At 39.4% G+C, this 23321-nt stretch overlaps 1 protein-coding gene across 5 annotated transcripts in view; it reads left to right on the top strand.

The window, feature by feature from the left end:
• Window positions 1-23321, top strand: part of Immp2l (inner mitochondrial membrane peptidase subunit 2) — an 826273-nt gene that overhangs the window by 57650 nt on the left and 745302 nt on the right. The gene's annotated exons all lie outside the window — the stretch shown is intronic.

Genomic DNA, 23321 nt, shown 5'->3' with positions numbered 1-23321 from the left:
CCTATGCACAACTGAAACAAAAGTGTCACGTAACAATACTTAAAAGATAATTACCTTCAATTATGTGCAATGCCCTCTGATATTTTCAGTTATGTTTGCATAGAATTGATTCTATGACTCACTCATTGGGCATGACCTACAGTTTGACAAATGCCGCCTTACAGCTGGAGGGAGAGCTGACAGAGTGAAGCAGCTTGAATTGAGCAATATCCTGTTTGCCTTTGATTAGAAACTTTTCCGTGTGGAACTGTGACAGGGATTTATGCAGTAAGGGCGGTGTTAAGGATCTGGAGGCCCATTGTCTGTTCTCAGTCTAAAAGCTTCCTTTTGTAGTCAGTGTGATCCTTGGGCTTTTTTTCTGTTAACATTACCTTGCATATTTATTAATTATGATTCATGAGTCCCACCCCAGCCCTATGAAATTAGAATCATTCTTCTGAGTACTTTTGGATATTTATTGTGACTTTTTTTTTATAAATACTAATGGTTAAGGATTAACCTGCTGTACAATCAGAGTGACTCCTATAGTGCTTCTTTTTCTTGCATTTTCTAGGATATGTCCATTTTACCTTCTTTTAAAAAGAATATTTAGGTTTGTTTATTTTATTTTCTGTCTATGTATTTGGGTGAGAAGAGGGCACTGGATCACCTTGAACTGGACTGATGGTCAAGAGCCACTGTGTGGATGCTGGGAGTCAAACTTGAGTCCTCAACAAGACCAACAACTGCTATGAACCACTTAGCCATTTCTCCAGCTCCTGCCGCATTCTCTTACGCATTACATTACATGCCATTTTAGCATTGTTGTACTCTCTCATATACTTATGTCAATTTATAAATATGTCCTTTGAAATTTTTCTCACTACTTTAAGAACTTTATTTTCTTGTCTTGGTTTTTTTTATTTTCTATTCACTTATTTAAAAAGTGAATATTTTATACAATGTATAATATTTGTTTTTAATAGTTATCTTTTATTATTGCTAGTAAATATTCTTGTTTTTATTAAAAAATGACTGTCATGGTCGTAACTTTCTTTCCTTCTTTTTTCTTTTTGTGTCGCTGGGATTGGACCTAGGGCTTAGACAATGCTAGACAAGTGCTCTTACCATTGAGCAGTTCGTGTAGTTGTCAAGTAGTGAGCAAGAAGCTTGACCACAAGTGTCATTTGAAAGAATGGCTTATCCCCTTAGGATGGGAGTCATGCCGATTTTACAGCAGTGGCTTCTCAGTGACTCAGGCTTCTTTCATTGATGTGTGATGCTTCCTCCTCTAATACCCCACCATTTTTAATGCCGAGTGACTTGCTTTGACCAATGAGATATCAGCAGATATTACTCAAGTAGAAGCCTGGTGAGTATTCTGAACTAAAAATGTATAAGAACTCAGACTATCCCACTGGAGGGAACACTGGAACATTATTGAGATCCTGGCCAGCAAGCTCTCGGTTAGAGCCTGATGTCCAGCTGCACTTGCCCTTAGAGGATCCCAGCCAAATGAGTGACCTCCAGAGATGCCGGTATGGGAGCTCCCCATAAGCGTGACTCCAAGTGTGGAATTGTGGATAGTAACTTGGTTGTCCTTGTAGGACATAGTTTTGAAGTGGTTTGTTACAAAGCAATAGATAACTGAGGCAAAGCGGCTGCTATTAGTGAGGCTCTGTCACAAACCTCAGTCAATGTTAATTCTAGGGCTCTGTAACTCTGCTTTCGGGATTTGGAAAAGTGAGGGGAGCTTTGGAAGAGTTTGTTAAGTGGCAAGCAATAATGGAAACCAGGAATGCAGGCCGCCCTTGTCCATGTTACTGGAACCTCTTAGCCTGTCGTTTTCAGGAACGCTGGGATGTCTGTACCTATCAAACCTACAGATTGGGCTGAGAGGGCTTCTGGGAGGAGAGTTATAACTGTCAGTTTCTTTTCTGCATTTTTGTCTGAGGTATGCAAACAGAGAAATGAATTTCAAATTAAAGAAAACAGAGAGCACCCAAGACTTTATGGGTTAGAATATCAAACCCTGGTTCATTTCTAGTTTCTAAGTGGGCAAAAGCTTCTCAGAGTAAGAAAAGGTTTGGGGTAAATTTAACACCCAGGCTGGAAAATGCTTTAAGATCTCAAAAACAGTGAGGTGGTGGTTCATAAATTTTTGTAGTTAGATCCAAAAGAGTCTAACAATCTCAAGACACTGAGTCCCCACAACCTGGCACTTCTAAAAGAGTGATAGGTCTAGTTTGAAAAATTATTGATATAGTTTTGGACTGACTGGCATGAACCCAAATTAATAGGAAATCTGTGAAGTATTAAAGGGAGTTAAATTATCTTGTATTAAAAAGAATAGTCAGTTTAAAAGGGGACCTATGGTCTCCAACATACTGTGATACAACCATTTCTTTTATAAAAGGATGTGCTCCTGCACAGGGGCAGGCCAGGAGCTGTATGTGGTGGAGTGATTCCAGGAAGAGGAACATTCTTTGCACAGGAGGCCTACATATGTACACTGCTGGATTTTGTGAACAAATGACTTCTCATGTTTCCTCCATTTTTTTAAAAAGCCATTTGTGTTTTTATGTCATGAGTCGCAGTTTCTAAATGAATCAAACCCAAGCCAGATCCTGGAATCCTTACCTTTACCGTGATGCTTATTGCAGAAAAAGAACTCTGCTCCTCTGTGGAAGACTCAGACTTGGGGTTCTTTGAACTCGCAGGCGGGAGGGCTGTGATCCGTCAGGTCCAGAGCGCACAGTGCTGGTAGACTGTTACGTTCCCATCCTTCCTGTTGTCCCGAACCCTCTGATTCATGTTCCTTGGTACTCAGGCTCTGAGCAGTCTCCCCCACACTTTTTCTGGGCTTGGCCAATTGATCTTCTTTAGCAGACAGAATAGCAAACTGGGGCTTGATGGATGCCTGCAGGAGAGACTGGTCCTCCTGCAGGCATCTGAGTCCCTCAGGTAGGCCAGCGCACATGAGATTGCAGAACTGTGAGCCAATGGTTTTTCTTTAATGTTTTGGAGTGCTTCGTTGTGTAGCAGTAAAATGAGTAATATGAGGCCTATCGTTCTTTTGATCTTTCTCATCGGCTGCGAAGCTTAACAATTCATTTTAATAAGCAGCTGCTTCCAACACAGTTGAACCCCTTAATTCTGCTGGGTTGGCTCTGTGCAATTCAGGGGAGCCACAAATCAACATTTCTATTGATACCTTTTGAAGCTGGAGTTAAAAATTTTACTTTTATATAAAATAGTATCAAATTCAACTAAAAGAAGTGAAGGGTAAAATCTGCTATCTTTTCTTTTTCTTTCTTTCTTTCCTCCAAACTTTATTTTTTTTAACTTTTAGTTGATACCATATAGACACAAAGTTTCCAGGAAGCTGTGAAATATCTACAACTTTATAGATAGCCTTATGAATAGATTGTTATACAATTGTGCACATCAGGGAACTGGGCATTTTGGAGTGGTTTACTTCTAGCACAGTTATCTAAAGAACCTTCAGGCTCTGCGAGATGGCTTAGTGGTTAAGAGCTACAGTTCCTCTTTAACGGGACACTGGGAGTCCCAGCATTCCCAGGGCACGACTCGACCATCTGTAACTCCAGTTCTAGGCAATCCTTTTGACTTCTACAACAAGCACGAGGAATGCATGTGGTGCACAGATATACATGCAGGCAGAACCCTCTTACACGATAAAATCAGAGCTTTTCAAAAGCCTTATTTGAAATCATTCTTTTTGTTGTTGTTGTTGTTTTGCTACTTTTTTTGATTACCTTTTTGTGGATACTTATATGTCAAGGAGTACATATGATTGAGAAAATAGTTTCTTCCTTACATGAAAGAAAAAGCCTTTCATTGTGTTAGGCTTTATTACACACAAAACATTACATAACTTGTTAATGAATAAAATATATACTTATATAAATTTTACATTTCATGAATTTTATGTGATCTATAACTTGTCATGAATAACTGGAACTATAAACCAGAATATTTACCCTAGACTTGTAGCTATGAAATAACACACATGTATTTTAAAAACAGGTTGACTTTTATTATTTTTAAGTTACATGTATTTGTGTGTGTTATGTGCAGGTAAATATAACTGCCCATGGAGCCCAGAGGCATTAACTCCCCTTACAGGCAGTTTTGAGCTGCCTGGCCTGGGTGTTGGGTAACTTTTATCCTCAACAAGAACACCGACTCCTAACCCCAGAGCCAGTTCTCCAGCCCCAAAATTAGAGTTTTATAGTTATTAAATCATATACAAAGCAAGAGTTGAACTCTTTTTTAAATTTAAATTATTTATATTCTAGTTGTTACCCCCTTCAGTCACCCCTCCTACAGTTCCTCATGCCATTCCTCCTCCCCCTTGCCTCTGAGACTATGCTCCCCTCCCACCAGGCCTCTACCTTCCCTGGGGCCTTAAGGCTCTCAAGGATTAATCACATCTTTTCTCACTGAGGCCAGATCTGGCTGCAGTCCTCTGCTACATATGTTCAGGGGCCCTGGCATGGCTGTCCTTAGAGAGGCCCTACCAGCATCTGACTGAGACAGATGCAGATACTCAAAGCCAACCATTAGACTGAAGTAGGGGGCCCCTATGGTTGAATTAGGGGAATGGTTGAAGAAGCTGAAGGGGAGAGCGACCCCATAGGAAGACCAGCAATCTCAACAAACCCATATCCTAGAGTTGAACTTTTTCAATCAAGTTACAGGGAGGAGAGTCGAGGGACCGTATAAACAATAAAAGACTGTTAAAAAGGAAGATAAACTTTAGAAGTATGTAAGAAAAGTACATAAAATTCACTGGTTTACCCTTAGAGACAACTCATTTCTTGTCCTTCATAAAATACTGTGTATTAATTGGTGAAAACTTAGAAATGTTAGAAAAAACACACACACCAAAAATCTATTCCACTTTCCAGAGTTAATTCTTTTTGTTATTCTACCTAGGAATAGTTAAAAGCATTGCTTGCTAACAGTATTCTAGTCACTGCAAAATAGTAGCAGTTTAATATCTCTCAGCTGGATGATGAAGGTACTGTTTTACAGTTGGAGACACAGGAGCACAGAGAGTAAATACCTCACCAACAGTTACACAGACTGAGGCTAAAGCTTCAGATCTCAAAACTTGCCTTTCTGAGCTCTTGTAAAGTTTCTACTTCTATGTCTGCATAGTTGTCTGTCTCTCTGTCCCTTTCCTGCCTTCCACTGTCTGCCTTTCCTGTCTCTTCTCCCATTCCCTTTGTCTCCCTTCTTCTTCCTTTTTCTAAGTTATATTATACCAATTTGTTTATTTAATCACATTTTTACTTTTTATCTGCCGAATACTTTAAGTTTTTCTGCAATGGGATTGCTAATTAGTTTTTGTATCCATATGTGACATAATTTAACAACTATTAAATTATAATCAGCTCGCAGGCAGCAGCATGTTTCTGTCCATGCTCTTCCTTCTGATCTCTTGCTACAGTATTAATAGAGGTTTAATGCATCTCTGTAGTGCTTGGTCTTATTACCTCACTTCTTGTCATATAGCCACTGTTCCATTTCATAGCAGTACTGCAGAAGAGAAAGTATAGTCACTGACATATTTTAAGATGTTGCCTTCATATAACTTATTATATTGTTCTGTTTTATTACTGTTATCCTTTCATTATGCCTGATTTATAAGTCAGGCAGTCATGGTATATATGTGTAGGGAAAAAAATCTTAACTTGTGTGTATATATAGAGAGATAGTTTGCTATTATCCAAGGTTACAGTGTCACTGAGGGTGTTGGGATATATTGTGTTGATAATGTATTCTATTATTATTGAAGTTGGATAGACTTTTACTGTAATAAATAATATATAATGAACACCTTTGTACGAATTTCTGAGTTTCTGAGGGCAACTTGTTAAATATGATGTTCCTGGGACTAATGATAAGATCAGGTTTTAGACACATTTTAGCAGATCATCTTGCAAAGAGTTTGTAAATATTTTTATTCTTATTTGTAATGTATGAAAGTGCCTGCAAAACATTATGTTTCTCTCTGTAATAGAATATACAATTAACATCGAGAGAAGGAAAAATCAGCAAGTCAGTGTTTCTCTAAATTAAACGAATATGACATATGTCTACCTTTACTGTGCATATTTACAATATTCCAATACTTATTTTAAAATAAACATTTCTTACCTTTATGTATTGATTTGTGTGTGTGTGTGTGTGTGTGTTTGTGTGTGTGTGTGTGTGTTACACTTACATGGTAGGCATGTGAAGGTCAGAGGACAACTCGCCAGCATTGGTTGTTTCTTTCTACTATGTGGTCAAACTTGTATGAAGCCATCCTGATGTTACTCCAATCCTTTTAAAAAAAAAATTAAGAAATAATGATTAAAAAACTATGGTTATTTTAATGGGAATGAAATTTTATGTACTTCTGATAGGAAAAAAATCATCTGTCTTAGTCAATACTTAGTGCACTCTTTCTGTGAAAAGACACCATGACCATGACAACTCTTTTTTTCTTGTTTGTTTTTTGGTTTATAAAGACTGTATTTCTGGAGATATTCCATTCATTTCCTTGTCCTTCCATATCTGCTTTCTGGCCTTATAACCTCCCCTCAAAAGAAAACAAGAAATAATACAACAAACAAACAAACCCATCTGGGACCATGCCAACTCTTATAAAAGAAAGCATTTAAGTGAGGGCTGGCTTACAGTTTCAGGTATTTAGTCCATTATCATCATGGCAGGGAGTATGGCGGCACCCAGGCAGACATGATGGTAGAGAAGGAGCTAAGAGTTCTACATCTGTATCAGCAGGCAGCAGTAAGAGACTCTGGGCTTGGAGTGGGCGATTTGGAACCTCATAGCCCACCTCCAGTGACACACTGCCTCCAACAAGGCCATACCTCCTAATCCTTTCAAATAGTGCTACTCCCTGATGACCAAGTATTCAAATCTATGAGCCTGCGGGTGCCATTTTCATGGATACCACCACATCAGCACTCTGGTTTTAAGTGGAGAATGCTGAAGACGCACAAGCAAATAAGTAAGTGATTCCAATAAAGTTTCCCCTCCTCCACCTGAGCTGGAATATCGCTATGTAGCTCTCACTGGTCTAGAGCTCACCTGCTTGCCTCCTCTTTCTGAGTGTTCAGATTAAAGACAAGTATCATTAAGCTTTGTGGACAATAAATATGCCTTCATAAAAGGCTCTCAAACCTCTTTCTGATGAAAATATCACTAGATATATATTAGAGTTAGTTACTGAGCACAGTGCCTGAGACTGTCTTGTTTTCTCAGAGTGCATGACTGCATAATGAACATCTGAATTGACTTGTTTCCCATATAGCAAAGGCAGCAGCTTTTCTGTAGTCATGTGTAGAATGTAGGTCTCTTTAGCTGGTGTGGGACCTGGCCAAGATCTACACACCAGTGAGCAGGGACAGGTCTGTAGGTCTGTCTGCTCAGTGGGGAGTGACTAGTTTCTCTCTCTCTCTGTCTGTCTCCCTCTGTCTTTCTCTCTGTCTCTCTCTCTTCTTCTTCCTACTCCTCCCCTTCCTTCTTTTCTCATACTGTCCATCCTGACTGCAGTCTCCTCTCCTTCCACTCCTCCCAGTTCCCCTGACCCCAGATTAATGGCTCTTCTGAAGTATAAATTTCTTATGATGTTTTGATATTTGGATTTTTTTTTTTTTTTGTATTTTAAGGGAATGTACAAGTGATTTGAGGTGTTTATTTATTTATTTATTTTTGTTTTTTTTTTTTTATTTTGCTGTGCTTAGAGTCCTAAGGTAGAAAATCTATTTGAGAGCTATTTATTATGTTCTTTTAAGCACATGAGTATTTTACTTGTTGTATTTGTATGTGTGTATGTGTATCACTGTGTGCATTACCCACAGAAGCTGGCAAAGTGTGCTAGGTCCTCAGAAACTGGAGTTACAGGTGGTTGTGTGCTACCTCATGTGGTTGCTGGGAATGGAATCTAGGTCCTTTGCAAGAGCTGTAAGTGCTCTTAACTGCTAAGTCATCTCTCTTTGCCTCTTTTTTTTTTTTTGCCATCTGTTTTTTAATTAGATGGCTAGTCACTGTAGATGGTCAAGTTGAAGGGGTATTAGTTAAAAGTGTGTTTTATGTGAGAAGAATGCTTCATTTCTGTCTTACAGTTTGTTAAGACCTGGGTAAATTTAGAGTTTATTGTAATATATACATATATGATGGATCTGAGAACTTTAGGAGCCATTCAAATGATAGACACCTCTGAAGAGCAAGGGGAAAAAAGATGATATTTTGTACATGTTTTTCCAAAGGCCATATCCAAAAACAAACAAACAAACAAACAAACAAACAAACAAACACACAATTAAACAAAACCCCAATCCTATACATGTAATTTTTTTATCCTCTATTAAATTTAAAGACAACAGATTTCTATGTACATATGATACATACATACCATATACTTTGATCTATTAACTTCACTATTTCCTGTATTATTACTCTCTACTGCTTCGATAAAACACCCTGACCGAGGAAACATATAGAAGGCAGAGTTTATTTGGGCTTATGCTTCCAGAGGAATAGTAATCCACCGTGGTGCGGAGGCATGGCAGCACACAGCAGGCTTGATGGCAGCAGCAGAAAGCTGAACACTCTCATCTTCAAATGTCAGCACAAAGAGGAAGTGAGATGCAAATGGTGTGAGGCATTTAATCTCAAGAACATCCCAGCAGTGTGCTTCTGGCAGCGAGTCTAGACCACCCAAGCCTCCAAATCATCTCCTACAACTCAGACCAAGAGTTCAATGTCTGAGCCTACGGTACATTCTCATTCAAACCACTACATTACTCTTTCAGTCTCCTGTTCCCACCTGCTTCCTCTTTCTAAATACCAAACAGCATCTCTTCTAGAAGTTTCATGTCTTCTAAAAATTGCAGACCGCCTATGAGAGAAAGCATGTGGTGGTTTCCTAAATTCTTTCACAATCAGGATACTCTTCATTCCCGTATGTTTTTTTGCAAATGATTTCAGTTTTTTTTTCTTGTTATATAATGCTCAACTGTGTAATCACCATATTTTCTTTACCTGTTCATCTATTAATAGTTATTATGCTGATTACATAATTGACTATCCTGACTAGTGCTGTGACTGATGAAGATGTGTAGATATCTCTGTGTGATTGTTATTCCCTCAGGTATATAGCCAAAATTGGTATGGTTGGGTCATAGAGTTATGTGTATGGATGTGTGTGTGTTACTTCTGTATAGTAGCTGGATCATTTTACATTCAAACCAAGTATATAAGGTTTACTTTTTCTCTCCAGTCTCAGCAATCTTATTTGAAAATATCTGTCTGACTGGGATAAGATAAAATACCATTACAGTTTTGATATGTGATCGAATAAGATGGTATTTATTTTTATATTTTTTTTATTTGTTTATTGGCCATCTGCTCTTCATTTGAAGAATGTTCACTTCACTTATGTATTTATTGATTAGATTATTTATTACTTTTATAATATAATCACTTCTGTATTCTGAATATTAATCCCCTGTAGTAAAAGAGGTGGCAAGTTTTTTCTGTAAGCAATCTTTTTATGTTGGTAATTATTTCACTTGCTATACGAAAGCTTTTTAATTTTATACAGTCTCATTTGTCAGAAATGTATCATGAAGTGTATTTTTACCTGTAGCAGTTTCAACATTTCAGATTTTATATTAAGACTTTGATCTTAATATAATTTTGAACTCAATTTTGCCCAGAGTGAGAGATATGATTCTAGTTTGTGTTTTCTATATGTGGATGGCATTTCTCTCAACATTAGTTCTTAAAAAGATGCCTTTTTTTTTAAAATAAAAAAGTAGTTATTTTTTTAGATTATGTGTGTGTGTGTGTTTGTATGTAGTTGTATGTGGGTGCACAGTGGGAGGTGTCAGATTCCCTTGGGCTATAGCTCCACACAGCTGTGAGCCTCCTACTGTGTGTGGTGGGAACTGGTCTCTAGTTCTCTGCAAGGAAGGCTGATCCGTCTGTTCAGTCCCTCAAAGTTTTTTTCTCCAACATGTGTTCACAGAACCCTTGCCCAGAGTTAGGTATTTATAGCTGGTGAGTTTGTTTCTGTGTCCTCTGCTCTGTTTTATTGATTTATGTGACCATGTTTGTGGTAGGGCCACACTTTTTGTTACTATGGATATGTAGTACAAATTGAAATGTAGTATGAGTCCTATTTTTTGTCTCCCTATGATTTTATGATTTCTCTTTTCATTCTGGGGGAGAATATCACTGGACTGTTGATGGGAATCGTATAGAATTTGTGGATTACTTTTGGTAATATGGAAATTTTCTCATTGTTAATCCTGCCAATCCACGAGCACAGGAGATGTTCTATCCTCTCGTGCCATCTGAATGTTCTTTCTTTGGTGTTTTACAGTTTTCATTGTTGAAGTCTTTCACCTTCTTGGTAATGTTATTCTTAGGTATTTATTTTAAATTTTATTTATCATTATTGTGTGTACATATATCTGTATGCATGTACATATTGGCATGCATTGCCATCGTGTACAAGTGGAGGCCAGAGGACAACTTTTGGGAGGCGATTTTCTTCTTTCACTGTAGGTTCCTGGGTTGACTTAGTTCACAGGCCTGCAGAGCAGGTGGCTTCCTCTCCTGAGCTATTTCACCAGCCACGTGTGTGTATATGAGCTCACTGTATTACCCTGGAACTGCCTGTCCGTTAATTTTAGTTGTACTTCTTATTTCCCAGTAAATGCTACAGCTTTAAAAGTTTTAAGCAAATAAACACTTCACTTCCTTCATTGCTATATATTTTTTAACTGGTAGTTTCTCCCAATAACCTCCTGGAAATCAAGATTCTCCAAAATCATCTGAGGGCTGCTGCTGATTCCATACCTGTTGTTAGGAACTGTCTCATTTAAAAGTGGAAAGTCTTACATCGTAGGCGGCTGATGTGGGTGGTACTCTCCGTATATTGGAAAGATTACCAGCATCAATGTCAGAGATGTTTCAGCCAGGCTCTGTTGGTAGACAGTAAGCAGTGGGTTGTAGCCTGGGATTTTTTTTTAAATAAATAAAAAAAAAAAGTAAAATAGATTATAAAATGTGGACAAGTGTCAGTTGCTGATTAAAAGTTTTAGTTAAAACATTACAAGGCAGGAAATGCAACAAAACTTTCATTCCATAGGGATATTTTATTTTCATAAAACAAAACATATTTCCTCAAAATGTTCATGACTTAAACTTGGACAGAAGATAAAGTTAAGTACAGTTACTGTGGAAATAATATTTAATTTTTTTGAGGAATAAGTATTCTTCAACAAAGTTTTTGATCAGAGATAAACATGAAATCCTAATATTGTGTTATATTTCCTCAAGAAATAGGCTCTATATCTGCTAGCCTTGTTAGTTTATTAGCATCTGTTGAGTTATGCTGACTTGTTTTTGACTATATATATAGTGCTCAGAGCAAAGCAAAGTGTGCTCACTGATAAGTAGATATTAGCCAAAAAGTACAGAATACCCATGATTCAACCCACAGACCTTAAGAAGTTTAACAAGAAGGAAAGGCCAAGTAAGGATGCTTCAATTCCAGTTAGAAGGGGAAACAAAATACTCAGGGGAGGCAGAGGGTGGGAGGGATCTGTGTTGGAAAGGTGAGGGTGAGGGGTAAAGGGGGGACAGGATCAGGTATGGGGGAGACAGGAGAGAAGCCCAGAGGGCCAGGAGAATGAATGGAAATAGGCACCTGCTGGGGATGGGGGTGGAGGTGGAAACCTCTAGAAAGTCCCAGAGACCTGGGATGTAAGAGATTTCCAGGACTTGTTGGGGTGACCTTAGCTAAATTGCCCAACAGAGGGGAGATAGAACCTGAAGAGACCACCTCTAGTAGATAGGCAGGACCCCCAGTGGAAGAATGGATTCATCTACCCACCTTCAAAATTTTTGGCCCAGAATTGTTCCTGTTTAAAGGAAATGCAGGGACAAAAATGGAGCACAGACTGAAGGAAAGGTCATCCAGAGACTGGAACAACTTGGGATCCATCCCATGGACAGGCACCAACCCCTTACACTATTACTGATGCCATGTTGTTCTTGTAGACAAGAGCCTAGCAGGGCTGTACTCTGAGAGGCTCTACCAACAGCTGACTGAGACAGAGGCAGATACTTACAGCCAAGCATTGGACTGAGGTGTGCAACCTCTGTGAAAGAGTTAGGGGAGGGATTGAAGGAGCTGAAGGGGATGGCAACCCCATAGGAAGACCAACAGTGTCAACTAACCTGGATTACTGGGAGCTCCCAGTGATGAAGCCACCAACCAAAGAGCATGCACTGGCTAGTCTAAGCCCCTGGGCATGTATGTAGCAAAGGACTGCCTTGTCTGTATGGCTTCAGTGGGAGAGAATGAGCCTAATCCTGTAGAGATTTGATGCCCCAGGGAAAGGGGATTCCTGGGAGTGGGGCTAAGGGAGGAATGGATTGAAGAACTCTGGGAGGGAGCTCTGGGAGGAGACTGTCAGGGGCATCTCTGTCTATACACTGAAGGCCTGGAGTCAGCCATAGGCCTGAAGACAGCGGTAGGCCTAACATACATGCCTGCTATCGCAAAGTCTTGGGTCTCTGTGGAAAAACACTAGAACAGATGGCTAGAAGCTATTGTAAACAAACAGCTTTGGTAGATAGTTGCCAGGCTCTAGTCATAGACCTTGTAGATAGGTGACCTTGGTAGATAGTACCAACTTAGATTAGGACAAGTAAATCATAGGCGGAGTCATAGTGTCCTGTCCCCTGAACCTTCACCCAGCTGACCCAAGAAGATATCTGTACCCTCCCTGAACACCTATGCTCCTGAGTCATCCTCTTCCCCACATCCTGACTTTTTGTGTATATAACCCGTGTGTGAAAAAGTAAAAATTACAGTTTGATCAACCTATAGACAAGCCGTCTTTCTTTGCGTCTTTGCCTGCTAACCCCCCCCCCCCCCCGCCCCCTTAGGTAGGTGATCTCCCCGGACCTATGTCTAATGTCCTACTGGACAGGACAGGGGACAACATTTGTGATGTAAATAAATAAAAATAAGTAATTAAAAATTTATAATAATTAAAAAACCTTAAAACTTAGTGATGAGACGAGGTCTGAAGTACATGTGCTTGTGAAGGGGCATGGGAAGACCACAAAGACCTCACTTTTGTCAACTACAACTGTCTCTTCCCCCCTCCCCCTTTCTCTCTGAGACAGGGTCTTCTTGTTGTATAGATGAGCATATCCTGGCACTCATAGCCATCCTTCCTCAGCCTTCCTGATTACAAGCATGCACTACCACACCCACTGCCAAACACCTGTTAGAATTTTGGTCTATACACTTTATGTATGGACACTTACAAAGTGAAAACGTGTGGCTGAAGGGATAGCTTAGTGGTCAGGAGCACTGGCTGCTCTTCCAGAAGACCTAGGTTCAATTCCCAGCACCCACTGGACCTGAAAGTCTCAACTCCTGGACACACAGTATACAGAGACACGGAGACTGAGACTGATGCAAACAGCAAGAGGAATTTTATTCCAACGAATGGGGCCACTTCACTCTCGCAGGAGGAAGGACCCCGAATTTCTGAAGCACATACCTTTTATACTTTAGCACAGGCAGACTTTAGCAACAGCAAAGCTTGTCTAAACCTAATTGGACACTTTGCTTAGCCTTTAAACTTATTGGCTACCCTCACTCAGGCAATTATTTCACGTGGGCTATGTTTATCTATGGCTGTGAAGGACACAGCTGGTTACTAATCGGTACATTCTGTGGGTTTTCTCTGATTTTTTTTTTTTTTTTTTTAGCTTTCTCCTTGTTATCGGGAACAGCCTGATCAGCAGGGTGGTTGTGTCTCTAATTCGCCGTTTCTGTTCCCTTGGTTGGTTGTTATGGTGAACTTGGCAGGGTGGTCTAACACACCCATATGGCTGTTGCTCCAGAGGATCTGACATTCTCATGCAAACATACATGCAAGAAAAATACCAGTGCACATGAAATAAAAATATGTCATTAAAAATTTACTCATTTAAAAATTGAAAACATAAAACCTAAATGGTAGAATATTTTTGACTCGTGAGTTATTAGCTATTCATATTTCTTATTTTCTATACATGTGTGTATGTGAGTATGTGTGTAGGTGCACATGTATGTGTTTGCATGTGTCTGTTTGTATACCCAGGCTTGATGCTGGGAATATTACTCAAGTGCTCTTCTTCCTGATTTCTTGAGGAAAGTCTCAAACCCAGTCAAACACAGAGCTCTGGGATAAGCTGGTGATCCCCTGTCCCTACCCTCAGAGGCTAGAATTACAGGGGACTTAGTACAATTCCACATTTACATGGGTTCTGGGTATCATGCTGGTCATTTTGTTTGTGCTTTAAACCCTTTAGCTGCTGGTCCATCTTCCTGATCCTAAGAACATTTTCATAGATATTTCTCTCTCTCTCTCTCTCTCTCTCTCTCTCTCTCTCTCTCTCTCTCTCTCTCTGTCTTGCATCCTGAGCATGTTTGGATTAAATTCAAATTGAATAAATAAGGCTTCAAATAAAAGGATGCTGACAGTTTTCTGCTTAAACAAAGTAAAGAGATATCTTATCTACCAGTTTTTTTTAATTAGAAATGAATGTTAATTGCGACTTTGAATTTAGTCTTTAAAATAAAAATGTGCCAAGCAATACATAAGGCTTACATTTTGTCTTGACTCCTGTGGAGTGTGGCACTTGATTTCGTTCTGCTTTATTCTGTTGTCAGTATCTCCTTGGTTGACTACTATACTGTATCATGAACTGTTGTGGATTTTGTGGATTGCCTCTTTGTCATGCAACCCTATGCCACACACTAGTTATTTTATATATGAAGAAAAGAGGCTTAGAAAAGTTGAAATATTTGCTGGGTATGGCTAATATGGAAATGGAGCCAATAGTAAAACCAAACCAAACCAAACCAAACCAAAAAACCCAAAACTTTTCTATCTTTAGTACAAGGCCTATTCAGAAGACTTCTGGTTATTCATTTCCTGGTAATGTTAGATAGTGACATCAGGGTCTTAGACATGTCAGCTAAGTGCTATTCGTCTGAGCTATATGTCCCTTGTCGCACCAGGTGTAGTCTTTAACTTTAGTGGTTCATGGTAGGACAGTCAGATAAACTGAATTCGAGAATGCTTCTATCTTATCATTTTGAAGATAAGATAGAAAGAAGAGCAGGTCCTGGGATCCTTTTACAGGAATCCTAGTGATTACCATCACCTCTGTCCTCTGACTCTCAGGACTGTTCAGTGCTGCCAGGAATGTCATAACACACATATCTCATGGGTTTGAGATACAGGTAGACACGCCTACAATTTTGGAAAGTTTTTTGTTTTAAAAACTGTATTTTTGGAAATTGTTCATAATTTTGAGACAGTTTCTAGAAATGTAGGATTTAAAATGTTTACCACATGACAAGGAAATGTAGACTGTCTTGTCAAATCAAATTATCAAAGTTTATGACTTAATTTAGACTTTCTTTTTATAACTTCTTTGATTAGGAATGATTGCTTGTTCTGTCTGAAGCACACGGTGCCATTCCCATAAGGAAAGCTAAATGTAAAATTTCTAAGTAATAACATGGTTTACTAATTTTTGTAAAATAGCATCAACCAATTTAGACATTCTTAATTTTCCATGTAAAAATCTTCATTTTGAAGTTACCGAATTATTATTTTTTAAAGTAGTTTTAGAGAAGTTAGAAAGTCTTTCCTGTTTAACATATTTTTTTCATTTGAGTATAAGGAACTAGATAATTTTTAACTTGAAAGGTACAGTTATTCAATTTAAGAAAGGTTTTCTTAATGGTGTCCAATCTGTATTTATAAGTGTTACCTTAGTTCATAAATGAATATGATGGGTACCTTATTCTGCCATAGTTGTCAGTATTGCACTGTGGGCAATGGCAAGGCAGGTTGAACTTTATTAACAATGATGATGCAGTCTAACTTGATAAGACAAGAAATTTCTTACTCAGGCATCTGGACTGTTTCCAGTAAAAGAAATGCATAAATTGATTACATAATGTGCATTATTTGGGGACTATCTTACTTAACTCTGTTAGAAGTCTCTTTAATCTTCCTATGATAGTAATAATATTTTTTTGTCACTCTTTTAAAACTAAGCATAGGAGGTTGCTAAGCTGTGATGAGCCTATACCTGGTGAGATAGTTGTATCTGTAGGAAGATAACTATTAAATCTATCATTGAAGTTTGCCTAAGCTGCTGTGGGAGTACACATGGGGGATGCTTAATTTAACCTTGGGAAGGAGAAAAACAGCAAGAGAGTGTTCTGTCGCTTTCTTTATAAATTCAAGCAAGGTTTTCAAGGTGGTAGCTGCATATTCCACCTTCTCACTGTTGGAGATTAGAGCTCTGCCTTCCTGGATTGTCTTAGTTCCCTGCATGTATTTGTTGTTTACATGGCCTTATCTGGTTGTTTTTTTTTTTTTTTTTTTTTTTTTTTTTTTTTTTTTTTTTTTTTTTTTTTTTTTTTTATATATAACAATTATGCTCAGAGAAGTTGGAAAGATAAATGGTTCAGTAAGGGAAAGGCGGATCTAAATGTCCTCACCCTTAGGGTATCAGGTTGTCATTTCTTAAGTTGTATAGGGACTTGTAAGTACTTAGTTTGTTGTTATTACCTTTTTTTCTCCATCATAGAAGAGTGACTGAACCCAAGCATGTTTTTCAAAGATATGTAGAATTTTACAAATGGGACAAGGTATTCTGGGCAAAATGAAAGTCCTACTGTGGGTTCTTAAAGAGAGTTAGAGAATAAAGCTGGATCTTGTAGTGAGTGGAAATAGCATCAATTTTTTTTACTGTTAACCAGAGAGGGGAACAGAGAAGTATATTGGACTGCTAGGATCCGAACTTACTTTAGGTATAGTAATTTCAGGAGACTGGAAGTTTTGCTATTTGTTAGTTCTTTCTACTAAAATATATTAATCATTCTCAAACTCCCCAAGAATATAGATAGAATAAAAAAAATTCTGTTTTCAGGATGTTGGTGAATTCTTGGAAAAAAAAGAATAAAGGAGTAATGTTAGTGTATGTGTTTCTAAGTATCCTGTGTTAGAAATACTCAAAGGTGTGAAGGATAGCTTGGGGTGTTTGGTTCTGTGACTGAGAATGGGAATAAAGGCAGCATTTGGAAGGAAGACCTGATAGATTGCTTCATGGAATTCAAGTTCTTCCCCGTTAACCAGATGGGAATCTTCCAGAGTGGCAGGATAGTGGGAGAGGAAGATACACGTTAGGCAGAAATAAGTGTATACAACACCCTGTCGTTACGAGAAGTAGCCCTAGCGTGTTTCATTGTTTGAGAACTATATAAGGGATATGGAGAGAGTCCTGGAGAGCAACAGGCCTTGACTTTTGTGCTAGAACAGCTATTGGAGGAAAGTAAGTGGGAAACTATAAGCGTTTTTCAAAAGGTGAAGGCCTTGGCGGGTTTCAGTCTACTGGTTGGAAATAAATGCTATTTCTAAGTCAGCGTTCTATTGCTGTGAAGAGATACCATGACCACAGTGATTCTTACCAAGGAAGGCATTTACGTGGGCTTGCTTACAGTTGAGAGGTTTAGTACATCGTCATCAATGGTGGGAAGACATGATATTGAAGAAGTAGTTTGAGAGAGAGTTCTACATCTGAATCTGCAGGCAGCATTAAGAGAAAGCCACTGAGCCTGGTTGGAGCTTCTGAAACCTCAGGTGCATCACCTGTGTCATACTTCCTCCAGCAAGGACACACCTCCTTTTTTTTTTTTTTTTTTTTTTTAAATTGGATATTTTATTTACATTTCAGATGTGATTCCCTTTCCCCATTTCCCCCTCTTTCAGGAACCTCCTATCTCATCCCCCCTCCTCCTGCTTCTATGAGGATATGCCCCCACCCACCTGCCCATTCCCACTTCCCCACCCATGAATTCCTCCATACTAGGGCATCCAGCCTGCACTGGACCAAGGACTTCCTCACCCACCTATGCCTGATAAGGCCATCCTCCCCTACATATACAGATGGAGCCATGGGTCCCTCCATATCTGCTCCCATGCTGGTGGTTTAGACCCTGAGAGCTCTGGTTGTTTGGTATTGTTGCTCTCCCCATGGGGCCCCAACCCCTTTCAGCTCCTCCAGTCTTCTTTCTCACTTCTCCACCGGGAACCCTGTGATCAGTTCAATGGTTAGCTGTGATCATCTGCCTCTGAATATGTCAGACTCTGGTAGACCTCTAAGTAGACAGCTGTATCAGGCTCCTGTCAGCATGCACTTGCTGGCATCCACATCAGTGTCTACCTTTGGTGACTGCACAAGGGATGAATACCCAGGTGGAGCAGTCTCTGGACTGCCCCTCCTCCAGTTTCTGTCCCATGCATTGTCTCTATGTTTGCTCCCATGAATATTTTGTTACCCCTTTAAGAAGGGCCAAAGCACCCACACTTTGGTCTTCCTTGTTCTTGAGCTTCATGTGGTCTGAGGACACACCTCTTAATCCTTTAAAATGTGCCAATCTTTGATGACCAAGCATTCAAATCTATGGGCCTATGCAGGCAATTCTTATTCAAACACCACATTCCACTCTCTGACCCCTGTAGGTTTATGGCAAAATCATAATGAAAAAATGCAGTCCAACTTCAAAAGTTGCCATAGTCTATAATAGTCCTGAGTTCAAACTCTGTTAAGTGTCTTCTGAGACTCATGGCAGTCTCTTAACTGTAACCCAAATCAAAATAAAAAAGCAGATCACAAACTTTAAACATACAGTGGTACAGAATATACATCACCATTCCAAAAGGGAGGAAAGGAAACATAGTGAGGAAATATTAAACCACAGCAAGACCTAAAACCAGCTGGGCAAACTCCAAATTCTGCATCTTCATGTCTGAAGTCAAAGTGCTCTTCAGATCTCTGACTCCTTTCAGCTTTGTTGATTGTAACACACCTTTCTCTCTTGAGCTGGTTCCACATTCTGTTAGACAGTCTCCTTGGCATGTATTCTACAATGCTGGCATCTCCAACATTATGGTGTCTTCATTGAAATCTAGGCTTTCCTGTCACAGCTTCACACAATGGCTTCCATGTAGAGACATACGCCTGACATCAGCGGTTTTCCATAGCTGTGGAGAGAGATTCCACAACCTTCTACTATATCCTTGACTCTTAAATCAGAACATTGTCATCAGCTTTCTGTTTTCTATGGTTTCTTTCACTATGTAAGATTTTTTTTAAAGAAAATTCTTCACACACACACACACACACACACACACACACACACACACACACCCCCCAGCTGGGTGGATGACCTGGGTGACCTCTTACCCTGAGGTTACCATTCTCTTTATTCTATTTAACATCAGGCTTTAATCTGTTTATCTCCTTGAGCACAGGACTCAGCTCCATTATAGATCCTGGTGTCCCCTTTCTCCTCAAAGTGTACATTTTATATTTCTCCTTGCTAAGCTTGCTTCTTTTCACCATGCGCATAAGACTGGAAACCAATAACCACGAAACCCAGCTGATATTAGGCGGTTATGGAATCTTCACTGCCAATGCTTTTAATCCCAAACACTTCAATTTAGCCTTAGGAAGACTTTTTGAACAGGGGAAAAAGAAGTCACATTCTTCTCCAAAACATCACAAGAATAATCACTAGGGCACATAGTAATATTCTTCTCCTCTGAAACTTCTTGAGCTGGGCCATCATAATCTACATTGTTCTTAATAGCATTGTCTTCCGTGCTCCTACTAGTATGGCCCATTAAGTCTTTTTTTTTTTTTTTTTTTTTTTTTTTTTTTTTTTTTTTTAAATTTGAAATCAAAGTAAATTTTGTACCATTTAAGAAATTATAACTTCATCTTGATAATAATTATACAGATTTCTACCAATAGGTTATAGCTGTGCAATAAGTCCTAGCTAATCCTCCCTGTTCCAACAAAATCACTACTTTCTCCTAGAAAGACAGACCATTATTAACCACATTAGTCCCCAAGCCCAGGGAATAGGGGCACTGACTCTTCTGTAACTTCTTCAGGCTGATTACGGGCGTTGAGATATTAGAAGAGGGGTGGGGGGAAGAGTAAGTTGATAATCTTCTGATGCTGTGTCTTCACTGAATCCAGATGGAATTCCAGGACATCGGAGGTTTGGGCAGGTCTGCTCTGTATACTTGATAAGTAGATACACCAAGGCTGTGTATTCTGCAATATACAATTCTCAGAACAAGTTTTAGTATCAGGGAAAAAAAAAAATCACCCCCCCCCCCCCCGGTGGCTGACATTTTTTTTTAAGATGTTGGTTCTAACAACTTTTTTTTTTCCCCACCCTTTTTAAAATTGGTTGTAATATTTACATTTCAGGTTTTATCCCCTAACCCCACTTCCTCCCACCACCCAGAAACACCCCATCCCATCCCCCTCCTCATGTTTCTATGAGGCAGTGACCGCACCTACCCCCCCAACTATCCCCTCCCCACCCTCACATTCCCCCTCACTCTGTGTTTATTTTTTAATGGGACCAAGAAACTCCTCTTCCACCTATGCCCGACAAGGCCATCCTCCCCTACATATACCTCTGGAGTCTTGGGTCCCTCCCTATCCATTAAGTCTTACTTAAAAGGTTCAACTGCTTTCCTAATCCAAAGTCCCGAATTCCTCATTTTACCAACAAGAAGCATGGGTGGTCTGTCACATCAATACTCCAGTCTTTGGTATAAACTTCTATCTTTAGTCAGTGTTCTATTACTGTGACTAGACAGCATGAGCTTGGCAACTCATAAAGGAAATCTTTTAACTGGGGTTTGCTTATAGTTTAAAGGTATAGTCCATTGTCATGGTGGAAAGCATGGTGGCATGCAGGCAGACATGGTGCTGGGGTGCTGGAAAAGTAGCAGTTATAGAGAGAGAGAGAGAGAGAGAGAGAGAGAGAGAGATTGAGAGAGAGAGAGAGCCAGCCACTGAGCCTGGTTTGAGTTTCTGAAATCTCAAACTCAACCCACCCAGAGATATACTTCCTCCAACAAGGCCCCACGCACCCCAACAATGGCACACCTACTAATACTTTCAAAAGATGCCACTCTGTGGTAACCAAACATTCAAATCTACAAACATAAGGGGGCCATTCTTATTCAAGTCACCACATGTTTAGAGCTCAAATAATTGTTGCTGGTTTTAGAGTGTAAATTTAGCAAGGGAGTCACAATAAAAGAAAATGTTTATTTGTAAAGACCAACAAGATGAACAGAAAGTCTGTTTTAGTATGCTCAGTGTTGCAGTGTGAACCACTTTGGATTTAGCATTGAGAAGAAAGTGACTTGAGAGTGCATTCAGCTCTCACGGCACATAGGTGGTACTTGATGCTGAACATCTCAGTAATGTGTGTGTATTTAGGCCAGGTCTCTTCCTGAACCCAGAATCACAAATTCTCGCTAGTCTGGCTACTCTGTTTGGCTCAGAGTTCCCTTCTCTCTGTTTCTCAAATGGTGGGATTACAGATGGAGCCCACACTCACCCTGCTTTGACATGAATTGTGGGAATCTGAAATCTAGTCTTCATGCTTTCAGGACAAGTGCTTTATCTCCTAAACCTTATCACCAGTTCTGGACTTTTAACCTATTATTGGGATAAGTGCTCTTTTCCCTATCACTATGGCCAAGTAAAGCTCCTTAGGGTTTTCCCACTGGGTGGACTCTGTTCTTGTTTATGGGAAGAGCAAAGAGGAAACTTGGAAAGCAAACAAACAAATGTATAATTAAGATTGTCATGTAGAATATGTCAATAACAAGTTATTGAGACGATAACTATGGGCCAGGAGCTGATACAGTCTCTTTAAAGAATTATCTCAACATGATGGACGGACACTTTTAATTCTAGCACACCTAGAGGCAGAGGCAGGGAGATCTCTGAGTTTCCTGGCTAACTGTTGCTACATAGTGAAAATAACAGAAGAGAGTGATCTCCCTTAAGAGCTCTTAGTGTCTTGAACATTTTAAGCATCAGAATGACTGGCTGTCTTATATAGTGACACATGGCAAATGCTTAGCAAATATTGATCACCATTTCTTATTAATTAGATACTAGTTATTGATTGATAGTATCTCTTGATTATTTTACTAGTATAGGAAGGCATGATGAAATTGAGTAACTTGCTCATGATCACATGTCTGGAAATCAATAGCAGCCTTTGGAGTTGGAGGTGAGATACATGTTAGTGTATATGTATTGTAAGCTATGTGGTGACTTTCCTTGAAATATATCGATGTATCATATCTGAGAACTACTATGAGGAGATAATAAAGAAACACCATGTGGCTTGGTGACTATAAGTAAAGACATCACTAACATGTGGAGAGTCCACACAACCCAGGAGAGTCCAAAATATGGTCATGTTAACAACCTCTACATCTTGGCCCACATAAGTTTTAAAGGAAACCAGTTCTAGGGCCTGTTCTATGTTTTTCTGAGTCTGTTTCATGTTTGTATGTTTGTGTACTCACACACATGTGCTCGTGGTGTACATCGGTGTATGTGTGTGTGTGTGTGTGTGTGTGTGTGTGTGTGTGTGTGTGTAGACCAATGGACACTGGGCATTTTCCTCAATTGCTCTCCACTACCTTTTTCTTTTTTTTTAATCTGGATCTCACTGTGTGGCCCTGGCTGGTCTGAACTCACTATGTAAATCAGCTTTAAATATAGAGAACCATCTGCTATTGCCTCTCAAATGGTGGGATTAAAGGCATGTGCCACTGCACCTGGCCATTTTTTAAACTGCTGTTTAATTTTAATTTTAACATTTTATTTAAAATAAAAAATATTTTTAAAAGTGAGAGGCCTTTTAGTATTAGGTTTTTAAAAATTTTGTGTCACGGGGTCTGTGAAAGCACCACTTCAGCGGGCTCTGTGTCCAGTCTCTCAGTTTATTCTTCTTACACCTGCAAGCACAGTGAAACTTTGGGTAAAAGTCTCCGTGTGACAGATATCACAACAGAGCTTCAGGGATGGCTGCATTGGAACTCTCTTGTAAGTTCATTGCTGTAGCAAAGCACCTGTGACCTCCATCAGAAGGAGTTCTGTCGCTTGATAAACAGTGTTCAGGGTGAGGGGCTAGGGAAGAAGGATTTGTGATAAGCATAAACAGATTATTACTGCCCTTTGTGTAGATCTTGGGGCTCTGGATTCTGGTTCTTTGGCATATGCAGCAAGCACTTTACCCATGAACCATCTCCATAGACCTTGATTCCAAGGAATCTTAAAGTGGTTGTGACTGCTGTGTTGGT

Source organism: Arvicanthis niloticus, chromosome 11 (assembly GCF_011762505.2).
Source record: "Arvicanthis niloticus isolate mArvNil1 chromosome 11, mArvNil1.pat.X, whole genome shotgun sequence".
Taxonomy (NCBI): Eukaryota; Metazoa; Chordata; class Mammalia; order Rodentia; family Muridae; genus Arvicanthis; species Arvicanthis niloticus.
The sequence above is the reverse complement of the archived record's forward strand: the minus strand, read 5'-3'. Positions and strand labels throughout refer to the sequence as shown.